Source organism: Scyliorhinus canicula, chromosome 7 (genome assembly GCF_902713615.1).
Source record: "Scyliorhinus canicula chromosome 7, sScyCan1.1, whole genome shotgun sequence".
Lineage (NCBI taxonomy): Eukaryota > Metazoa > Chordata > Chondrichthyes > Carcharhiniformes > Scyliorhinidae > Scyliorhinus > Scyliorhinus canicula.
The window spans coordinates 42,442,477-42,452,893 of record NC_052152.1 but is presented as its reverse complement, the minus strand read 5'-3'; positions in this window follow the sequence as shown (position 1 = coordinate 42,452,893).

Here is a 10,417-nt window from a genome sequence, read left to right as displayed (position 1 = left end):
CCTGGGGTCAAGTGACATGGCCAAATTAGACTACCATTAATAGGTCAGCCCATCAATTGGGGATTCCCATAGGGCATTCATTATACTCAGAGCATTGGAAAGTCCATATTGGAGGATTGGGGGCAGGAAGCCAAGCACACCCTTCAAAAACAAATTTATGGAGCTTCCAGTAGCCAACTTGGGAAATGGACCACATTGAGAAATGTGTGTTATTTTAATTGGTTCTTCTTCAACGACCCAGTTGACCCCCAGGTGGGTCTCACTTCAATCCTTGCCACCAAGATGCACCAGGTCTGACCAGGGATACTTCTGTCAGCCAAATTTAAAGTCCCACTGAAAAAAAAGGAAGAACTCTGGGGTTTGTTGTCCCACATCTTTCCCGCTATTAAGTGGTTATGTTTAGGGTGTTTGATGGCTCCATTATCAATGACTTTACTTTTTATAATTCAAGTAGATGATGATAGTAACTTTGGCATATTTGACATGAAACATAATTGTGAAGGGACATATCTCCACATATACATTATTTTAGGCGTTAGAGACTGTCTTTTTAGAACACAAAATTTCCGTTCCTATTTTCTTTAATCCTCCCCTTCCCCAGTCTTACTGTATACTTTATATTCTTATGTTTGTCAATTGGTAAAATTAACAAACTTATAATTTTTTATTTGTTATTTAGCTAATCATTGTGTGCTTATTTTTATGTAGCATCACTATTTTTTCCATTATGAGAAAAGTTTAAGAGAACGATTCCAATCTTCATCTGAAAATGTGATCACAAGAGCTCAGGAAGTGGAAGTGGAGCAGAAAATGCATCAGGCTGAGGCAAAGCTGGAAGACACGAAAGAGAAATTAAAAAGCTCCCAAAACGTCTTTGCACAATTATTGAACAAGGTTTGTACTGTATGTAAATCCTGAGTACTACTTAATTTAAAAAAAATTAGTACCAAGTCACTTTATTCCTGTAGTAACCTAATGCTGGTGAACAAATTTTGAACTGAAATGGGGGAATAATTGTGAATACTTTCTTCATGTTTCTTCAGGCTCCTCCAATCTCTCAACGTTAGGTTTTTACACTGGATATTGGATGAAAACATTTTGGCCCATGTGATTTGATCAGGAATCTAATTCACTCATTTAATGGCATTGCCCATGGTTTTGTTTGGAGATAGTAACGGATATACCAAATCAAATAATATTTTCCTCCCTGTGTCGAAAACTGGAAATGTAAATAAGTTGATTTATGGATTTTTTTGCTACCTAAAGAATGTTTATGGCAATACACGTCTACTGACAGTAATTGTCCTTTGCAAGGAACTCTGTATGTAGCCCTGTCTACTGAGAAGACTCCAAAAATAATAAAGTCAAAGTTCATGGGCTGGATTCTCCGCTCCTGTGACTAAGTGTTGACGCCGGGGCAGGATTCGTTGACTTGCACGACAGCAAAACTGGCGCCGAACCTGGACCGATTCAGCGACTGTGGAGGGGCTAGCACCGGCGGCATGTGGAACATAACTGATTCCAATGAAAAACAGTGCGGGATTCGCCGGGTCCATGATTGATACTCGGGAGGCTGACAATCTGCAGCCAGATATACATATTACAATCCCCAAACACACCATCCGAGCCAACAAAATGGCACTGGTTGTGCTGGAGCACCCATCCTGTTGATGGATCGGTTGAGGCCACAGGGCACTTAGGTTGGTGGCTTGGGGGGGACGTCCATATGACCCCAGGCACTTAGTCCACAGCGGGCTATCGATGGAGTGCGCAGGTCACTTGGCTGCCTTTTAGGCTGCGGCAATGACGTTCCGTGCCCGTCCACTCTGACCCCACAGCCTACCTTCTGGCCAACCCCCACTACTCCTCTAGCCCTGGCAGAAGCCAGCGGCACAACTGTTTGAAAACTGTGGCGATGTTGGACACTTTCTGTCCTCCCTCGCTCTCCCTCATCAGCCATTGTGCCTGTTTCCCATTTTTGCAAAGCACAAGTGAACCTCGGCGTCGGGAATTCGGCCCAATGGAGGCGGAGAATCGCAGAGGCCCTGGAGAATATCAGGTCAGGCCCGCTAATTATATTCAAATGCTGTTTACTGTACATGCGGAGTGAAACGCCATGGCACCGCTGTCGAGGCACCGGGGAATTGTGATTTGTTGTGAAAACGGCGCCCGCAGCCCTTTTGGCGTCGGAACTGGTTCTCTACGCAATCGCCTTTCCCGATTTTGTCATTGCCCAACAGAGAAACCGCCCTTTAAGTCCCGCCCGCTTGTTCTGCACCTGGAAAAAAATACAGCTGAATTTCCACAAATAAGAATGGAAAATGCTGGAAATATTCAACAGATCAGGCAGCATCCATGAAGAGAAACAGAGAAAAAATTTCAATAAACTGTCCTGATAAAAGTTAATCGACCTGAAACCTCTGTTTTTATCCACAGATGCTGCTAGACCCACTAAACATTTTCAGCAGGTTTTACTTTATTTCAGATTTCGAACATCAGTATTTTGGTTTTACATTAGTAGCTGAATCTACAGTATGATGGATGTAGGAATTTCAGACATTGTATTATATGTATTTGGTGCAGTACGGGTTAAAAGCCTGGGTTAGTGTGTGTGACTGCTGCAGTAGTGATTTAAAAATCCTAGTTGCAAGACATCTAGACCTTTGTTGGAGCTAAAGGGGCCATTAAAGCATCGTAAAAGTTTGGATGAATGGATTTTTATTTATATTAAGAGGATTCCCTACGGGATAGTTAATTAGGGGCATTGGGCATGATCTAACGGCCACATTGAGCCTGAACGAGAGCACAGTGCAGCCAGTTAATGCCAGGTGAGGCCTCCCACAGGTGTCCCGACAGCCAGTACGCCTCGCGAGATCTGCCCAGATCTCGTAAGACGTCGCGATGAGGATTCCACCCACAATGGGCATGAGCAGGTTTCGCACGCGTAAGTAGGATTAAAACCCACTTAGGCATGCTGACCAGGGATCTATCGGGCTCTCTGCATCTACCGGGCTGCCCAGGGAGACCCCAGTCGGGTGCCGTTCAGTCCTGGTCCACACAAATGTGGACTAGGCGGAACAGCATACGAGGATGTCTCCCGGGCCATCCGAGGCCCCTGGTGGTCAAGGACGGGGCAGGGTGGCCCTCTGGCTCTCCCCCTTGAACACTGGCACCTTGGCACTGCTAGGCTGGCATCTAACGCAATCTCGAGAGAAACATCACAATATGAATCCCACAAATTGTGGGCAGGATCACTTTTTGGAAAATCTGCATATCAGAAAGAGACAGTCTGCACCGTCGGTCTTCATACCCACATTTTAGTTCCTCATTTTGCATTACTTCTTTGCACAATGGTGCTGCCATCTTACAAAATTCCTTCCAAGGCAGATTGCAGGGGCCCTGGACTGCTGCTTGGGATTTGTCATAATATACACCAGTATATCATGGTGCAGACACATACTGATGGACGCACACAGGGACCAATCAACCTGTACAAACACCGCAGCCAATCACCAGTTAGAATACACACACAATAAAGGCAGTGGGCACCACGGTTCCCGCTCATTCTGGGTGCTGTCTCTGAGTGTAACAGGAACTCATCCAGCCCAGCACAGACTTACAACACGTGCTGAGAGAATCAACTGGTTCGGACAAGGCTTGGGTCTCTAGTTTAAGTTAGCATCATTTAGACCCACAATCATCGTGTGTTAGTGAGTTAGAAGTAGTTAATAAAATTGAGTTGAACCTTCATCAGTGTTGGAAGTGTCTGTTCATCTCTCAAGTCTACACTAGCCAACACTTCATGGTACCAGGAGTTGAGGGATGCTCGCACTTCTGAGACCTACCTTTCAGTGATCTGCCTTCCACCAGTCTCGCGCCATCCTACAGAATGGACTCCGTTCGCCTGCCGCCGTCTCTCCGTATTGCAGGGAATCTGGGTTCGAACTGGAATCTTTTCAAACAGCACTTCCAGCTGTACGTCGAAGCCAGGGACCTGGAAGCTGCCTCGGACGCACAGAAGATTGCTCTCTTCCTCTTCACAGCCGGTGACCACGCTCTGCACATTTACAACTCGCTCACCTTCGATGAGGGGGAGGACAAATCGAAGTTCAAGACCATAATTCTGAAGTTCGACGGCCACAGCGCGGTCGAGGTCAACGAGAGCTTCGAGGGATACATGTTTCAGCAGCGAATTCAGGGTAAGGAGGAGCCTTTCCAGTCCTTCATTACCCACCTCCGCATCCTTGCGCAGTTCTGCAACTACGGGTCCACCTGACTCCATGTTCCGTGACCAGATTGTTTTTGGCGTTCAATCTGAGCCCCTGCGCCAGCAGCTACTAAAAGTAAAGCAGCTCACTCTCTCCATGGCCATTGAGACCTGTGTACTTCATGAACATGCCTCCACGCGCTACTCCTGCATCCAGGCTGCTGAAACAGCCGGCAAGCCCCTTACGAGGCAGAACGGGCCCAAATGATTAAATCTTTTCAGGCTCTGGATCTGAATGATGGCGGAAATTTTGCGCGCTTTTCGCGGAGTCCCGTGCTTACACGCAGCGAGCGTGCTGATGTCACGGACCGCTTCGCACAAGTGCGCTCTATGCTGGATCGCCCCGCGCATGCGCGGTGGTGCGACGAATGTCCCGACACTCCAACGTGCGGCAACTACGGCTCCGCCCACTTAAAGCGGCAATGTCCCACGAAGTCCCGACGCTGCCTGCAGTGTGGAAAATGAGGCCACTACGCTGCAATGTGCAGATCTTCCATGCCTGCTGTTTTTCGAAGGTCCACCCAGCCCCACAGAGACGTCAGGGCTACCAGCCTGCCATCAATGAACCTACTCCAGACCTTGATTCCGACTGTGCCTGCAATGATCCATAGGTCCCGTTCCAAATCGACGTTGTTACTACGAACAGGATGTCCCCCAAGTGTCGCACTGAACCTGTCCACGTCCACAGCGTCAGCCAGGATGATGAGTGGTGTGCCACCCTTACGGTCAACCAGAGTTCGTCGCCCACTTCAGAGACTGAACTTATGAACTCTGTACACATGTGGACTCTCTGAAATGTTTTATTTTCCTATATCCTTTATTGTTGCATTCGTTATCCAGTGATTTGTAAATAGATTCGTTGGTTGTTCCAGTTCATGGTAGTCATCTGCACCAGGCACCTTCCTCTGTAAATAGTCTTGTTCCCTGTATATAGCTTTGTACATATGTCTTCGCACCTCACACGTAGCTAGGTACATTCTCCACACACCCACACTATTTATTATCACATGCCGATATCAACATTTTTTTTATAAAAGGGGGGATGTCATAATATACATCAGTATATCATGGTGCAGACACACACTGATGGACACACACAGGGACCAATCAACATGTACAAACACTGCAGCCAATCACCAGTTAGAATACACACACTATAAAGGCAGAGGGCACCACGGTTCCCGCTGATTCTGGGTGCTGCCTCTGAGTGTAACAAGAACTCATCCAGCCCTGCACAGACTTACAACACATGATGAGAGAATCAACTGGTTCGGACAAGGCTTAGGTCTCTAGTTTAAGTTAGCATCATTTAGACCCACAGTCATCGTGTGTTAGTTAGTTAGAAGTAGTTAATAAAATTGAGTTGAACCTTCATCAGTGTTGGAATTGTCTGTTCATCTCTCAAGTCTACACTAGCCAACACTTCAGGATTCTAGTGCCTGGTCGTCAGTGCAACAGACTACCTCCGGCAGTGCCCCAATCCTGTTTATCTATTCAAATCCAAGAAATTCACGTAGTGCCGTTTCCTGGAGGGCAGAATGAACTTTTGATGCATTACTGTGCTTGCCCATGAAAATACGACGTAATCTAAGCAAAGTGGTTCAGGGAACACGGTTTATACACTTCCACACATATGTTTTCAACTAATTCATTTATCTCATGTGAACTTAAGACCTGACATTATCACTTTTACCAGTCAGAAAAATTTACTTACTGAGGTTAAGTAATTGTGGGCACAGAACCCTCGGGGGGAAGTACCGGGATGCACTCAGCTGTGGCTAGACGGCACTAGAGTTTGCAAGATATGTGGAGGTGACAAATTTAAATATTCTGCACAGCCAACATGCAAAGGAGATTGAGAATTCACTGGAACGTCTGAAAGAATATTAAATGTCAAAATTAATCTATAGCATAGTGAAGCATTATTGATACACATGGATTATCACCAAATTTGAATGTTACAACATCATGCAGTAATATCTCTTCATTTTCTCCATTTCCGTCAGCCAATTACACTGCAATCTGAAGAGAGCAAACTATTGGAAGTACTAGTGAAAACTTTTGAAGAGGATGCAAAGTCTTCAAATGTAGTCAGTGATTGAAAACTAGTGGAAAATGCTGCAAAAAGTTTTGTCAGCAAGGCTAAATTATCAGAAGCTAACATATTAAGGATTATCGCTTTGTTAATTTTAAAGAAAATAATATGTAAGTTTCAAGCAGGAAGTAATGGAACAAAATAAATCCTTTGACATTTACCAATAACTTTAATGTCTTTCAAAAGTTTTCCTTTCATACAACAGAAAACTAAAAATGACTGAAGAACATTTCTGGTCAGCTTTTAATTTTCTTTATGCTTATTTGACTATGTGCTGCGAGTATGCAAAAATATTTCAATTTCTGAAGTTTATAATTTTTTGTTTAAAACGTACAATTTTTATGTGAATTATGTTGAATGCTGGATTACTCATTTAGAATATTTAAAACTTTCATTTTGTGGTCACAAAGCATCCTATCTTGGGCCTTACTGACAGTTAAACGGTTTATGGTTTTAGATGATTGATAACAGTGGACTGTCAGTGGACAGTTAAGATTTCAAAGTACTTGTATCTTTCTGTTGCTTTTCAAATACTACTCTTACAAAGCTAAAGAAGAATTTCTTTCATATTATGAAAGTATTATTTTCTTGTTGAATGATAAAAAAACTTCAAACCAATGTCCCAGCTTGTGAGATATGTAGGAACAGCTGGTTTGTTGCTGACTTTTCAAATATTATTTGCTATGTTGGTGAAGGGAATAAAAAAAAAATGATTTCCACCTTTATTGTCAGAATTAACCAATAGTACTTTTTGTTCATGCAAATATATTGCACTCGCTAAAACATTCCTCCATAGATGGAACGAGCTTCACTTCAGAAGATTAGTTTGATAAGTTGGAACTACTTTTAAATGTATCCTACCTAAAATTCCCTCACCCTCATCCTTGCCTTCTCTGGTCCATTATTGAGAGCAGAACCTCATGGCTCTACATGCCAGAATTATTTTTCATCGTCCTGCTACATATATTCTTATTAGTCCTCAACTGCACCTTCAGTTACCTCCATGAATTCTCAAAACAAGGTGAATGTTTGTTTCAACAAAGGAACATTTTCAAACACAATAGAGGGTACTTGTAATTGAAATAATTTACTTTTGTTTTCAGACTGTTATTTCACCTGGTTTTGTGTTCATAGAAAAACCCGTAGGATCAAAGTTAATGCACTATATGGATACATTTATTCATATTACGCAAAACTACTGTGTAGATAATTGCATCAGAACTTTACAGCCTCATGCCAACAATCCAGTAGAATATTTTCAATTTCTCCCATTCTCAGACTCACGTGAACAATGTAACTGCTGTTTCAAAGTAAGATTAAACATATTAGCGTCTTTAATTAACTGGTAAAAATATACATGTTCATATCAAATTATTTCAAACATTAATATTTTACAAGAAGGATTAGAAACTGCACACGAATAACCTTCCGACTCAAGAGAAATATGACCAACAGTATTAGGCGGAGGACTAAATTCCTGGTCCTGTGTGCCAGCAATGCAGGTAGATCTGACACCGTGAAATGGGGGCAGAAGCAGTGTGCTGAATTTGAACTGGTCTCTGATTCGCTATTGGGCCAGTGCTGGAAGAGCAAGGGACTTGTATTGTTACATGACACAATCCTCGTATGGTTTCCCTCTTGGAATTGAGAATGGATCCTTGCTGCAGTGAAAATTCTAATGTTATGCATCATTGGTACAATATCATCACCGGACCTACAAACAAAGTACACTCCTGTAGGGGTACAAACACCAGAAGTACTGATAAATTGACCTCGCTAACCATTTAAGAATTTCCTTGCTTTCATCACATTGAGCTTAATTTTGCTGATATTTGTAAAACGGGCCTTCTGGTTTGAATTTGGTTTGCTTTGTTTGAGTGTTGGAAAGAATAAAAGTTTCTCATGGTAAGGAAGCATCCTGTATGAGTATGCAGCTGGTGGAGGCAAAGGACTGGCCCCACTATTAACGGAGTTGGGAGGCCAAGATGGGCTGAAAAACCGTTGTTTCTGGGTACATGGGGGCCCTGCCAATCCTGCAGCAGAATTGACTTGGAGCTCTGTCCCCCCAACACGACTCTCGCAGTATGTGGGAGGAATGCTAGCTGCCGGAGGCAATAGTTGAGGAATCCTTGGGGATGGTCCGAGTACAGGGAAGGGAGCATCAACTCTGGGAAGTAATTGGGAGAGATGGAGGGGTGGGTGACTTATCATCAAGATGCAGGATGGACATTGCCTGTGTGGAGGGTAGTTTTGAGATTGGGTAAGAAAGGCCAAATGCTTTCTTGAAACAACTGAAGATGGGGGGCACTTCTGGCCCCAGGAGTACGAGTCAAAAAAGTGGGAGGCAGGACACTACAGGCCAGTTAGCTTGACTACTGCTGTGGGGAATGTGTTAGAATTGATCATTAAGAGGTTATAGATGGGGCTTAGACAAGCTCGTTAATTGGGAACAGTCAGTATGGTTTTATGAAAGGAAAATAATGTTCAACCAATTTACTAGAATTCTTTAAAGGGGTAACATGTGCTGTGAATAGAGGGAAGCCTGTAGTTGCACTGTTCTTGGATTTCCAGAAAGCATTTTTTAGAGGGCTGCATCAAACGTAATTGTAAAATATAAAAGCTCATTGTGTGGGGGGTAGCAGAATAAAAGAGAATCCCTACAGTGCAGAAGGGAGCCATTTGGCCCATAGAGTCTGTACCGATTCTGAAAGGATTTATTAATAAGAACTGTACAGCAGAATCACAACTACACCTAGACCTCTGTATGTCTCCTACCTAAGAGAGGATACCACCTTCTGGGGTGATTACCCACTCCCAATTTCTTCCCAGGCCATGTGACTCTTTGATGCTCGATCAATGACTCCAGAAGCGAGATTGGACGATAAATGAAGGCTTTATTGGACTAGATGTTTCCTCCAGCAGCGCAGGTACAGAATGCAGCTGCTCGGGAGACACAGACTCTTATACTCCGCCTTACTGGGCGGAACCAGCAGGCAGGCTTCACCAATGATCTTGCTGTCTCAGGTACCTCCCACACCAATGGTCTTGCTGTCTCAGGTACCTCCCACACCAATGGTCTTATAGCATCAACCTGGGTACCGTAATACCCCTAATACCGACTACCACATTCACCCCATTAAAAAAAGAGTCCAGCGGTGGTGGTGGTCTCATGTTATACAGTGGTAGAGGTTGAGATTATGGTGGTACCTGGTATACATTAGTACAGTGTTTTGCCTCGTTACGTGTTGCAACTATTTACAGTATTTATTTACATTCGTGTGTCAAAATGAAGCAATTAGTCAATCGGGGGCCCTGGTCATCCTCTGCGATCGTCGCAGTTTCGGTGGTGATGCGGGCGCCGGCTCGGGCATCGTGACTCTGGGAACGTGACTTTGGTTCTTTCTTCGGTAACTTCATCACCCATAGATGGGACCAGTGGGAGAATTGATCCACCTGGGAAGGGGGTGGCCGTGGGGTGCGCCGGTGGGAGGGAGGATGGGGGGAGTGTGAGTGGAGATCCAGCGGGCGCCAGGTCCTGTTGGGAGACCGTATCCTGTTGGCCATCAGGGTACGCCACCTAGGCGTATTGAGGGTGATGGAACCAACAATTCTACGGACACGTGCTTGTTTGGTTAGATTAGCGGTTTTAATATACTTACAACAGAGCCAGCCTGTTAGCCGTTGAACTTTTGGTGAACTGGCTGGCTGACTCTGTGGCACGGATTTTTATACAGCAGCTTCAGGGGGAGGAGTTCTGGGCGGAGCCAAGGGGGGAGCCCAGTACAAACTCTCGAGTACTCCCAGAGCTACTCCCCCTGGTGGTCAGGTAGTGCAACTGCACTTACAATATTGATACATGTATCTACTTGGAACAGAGTGATATTGATAACTATAATGCCGTGTGAATCTCATTCACCACATCCACCCCCTGTGAAAAAAATTGAGTCCGGCGGGGGTGGTGGCTCACAGAGTTAGTCTGTCCGGTGGACGAATTGTTCGTTTCAATCTGCGGAGCACCGGAGTTGCAGCCTTCTTGCGGTGGCTGTGGGTTTGGA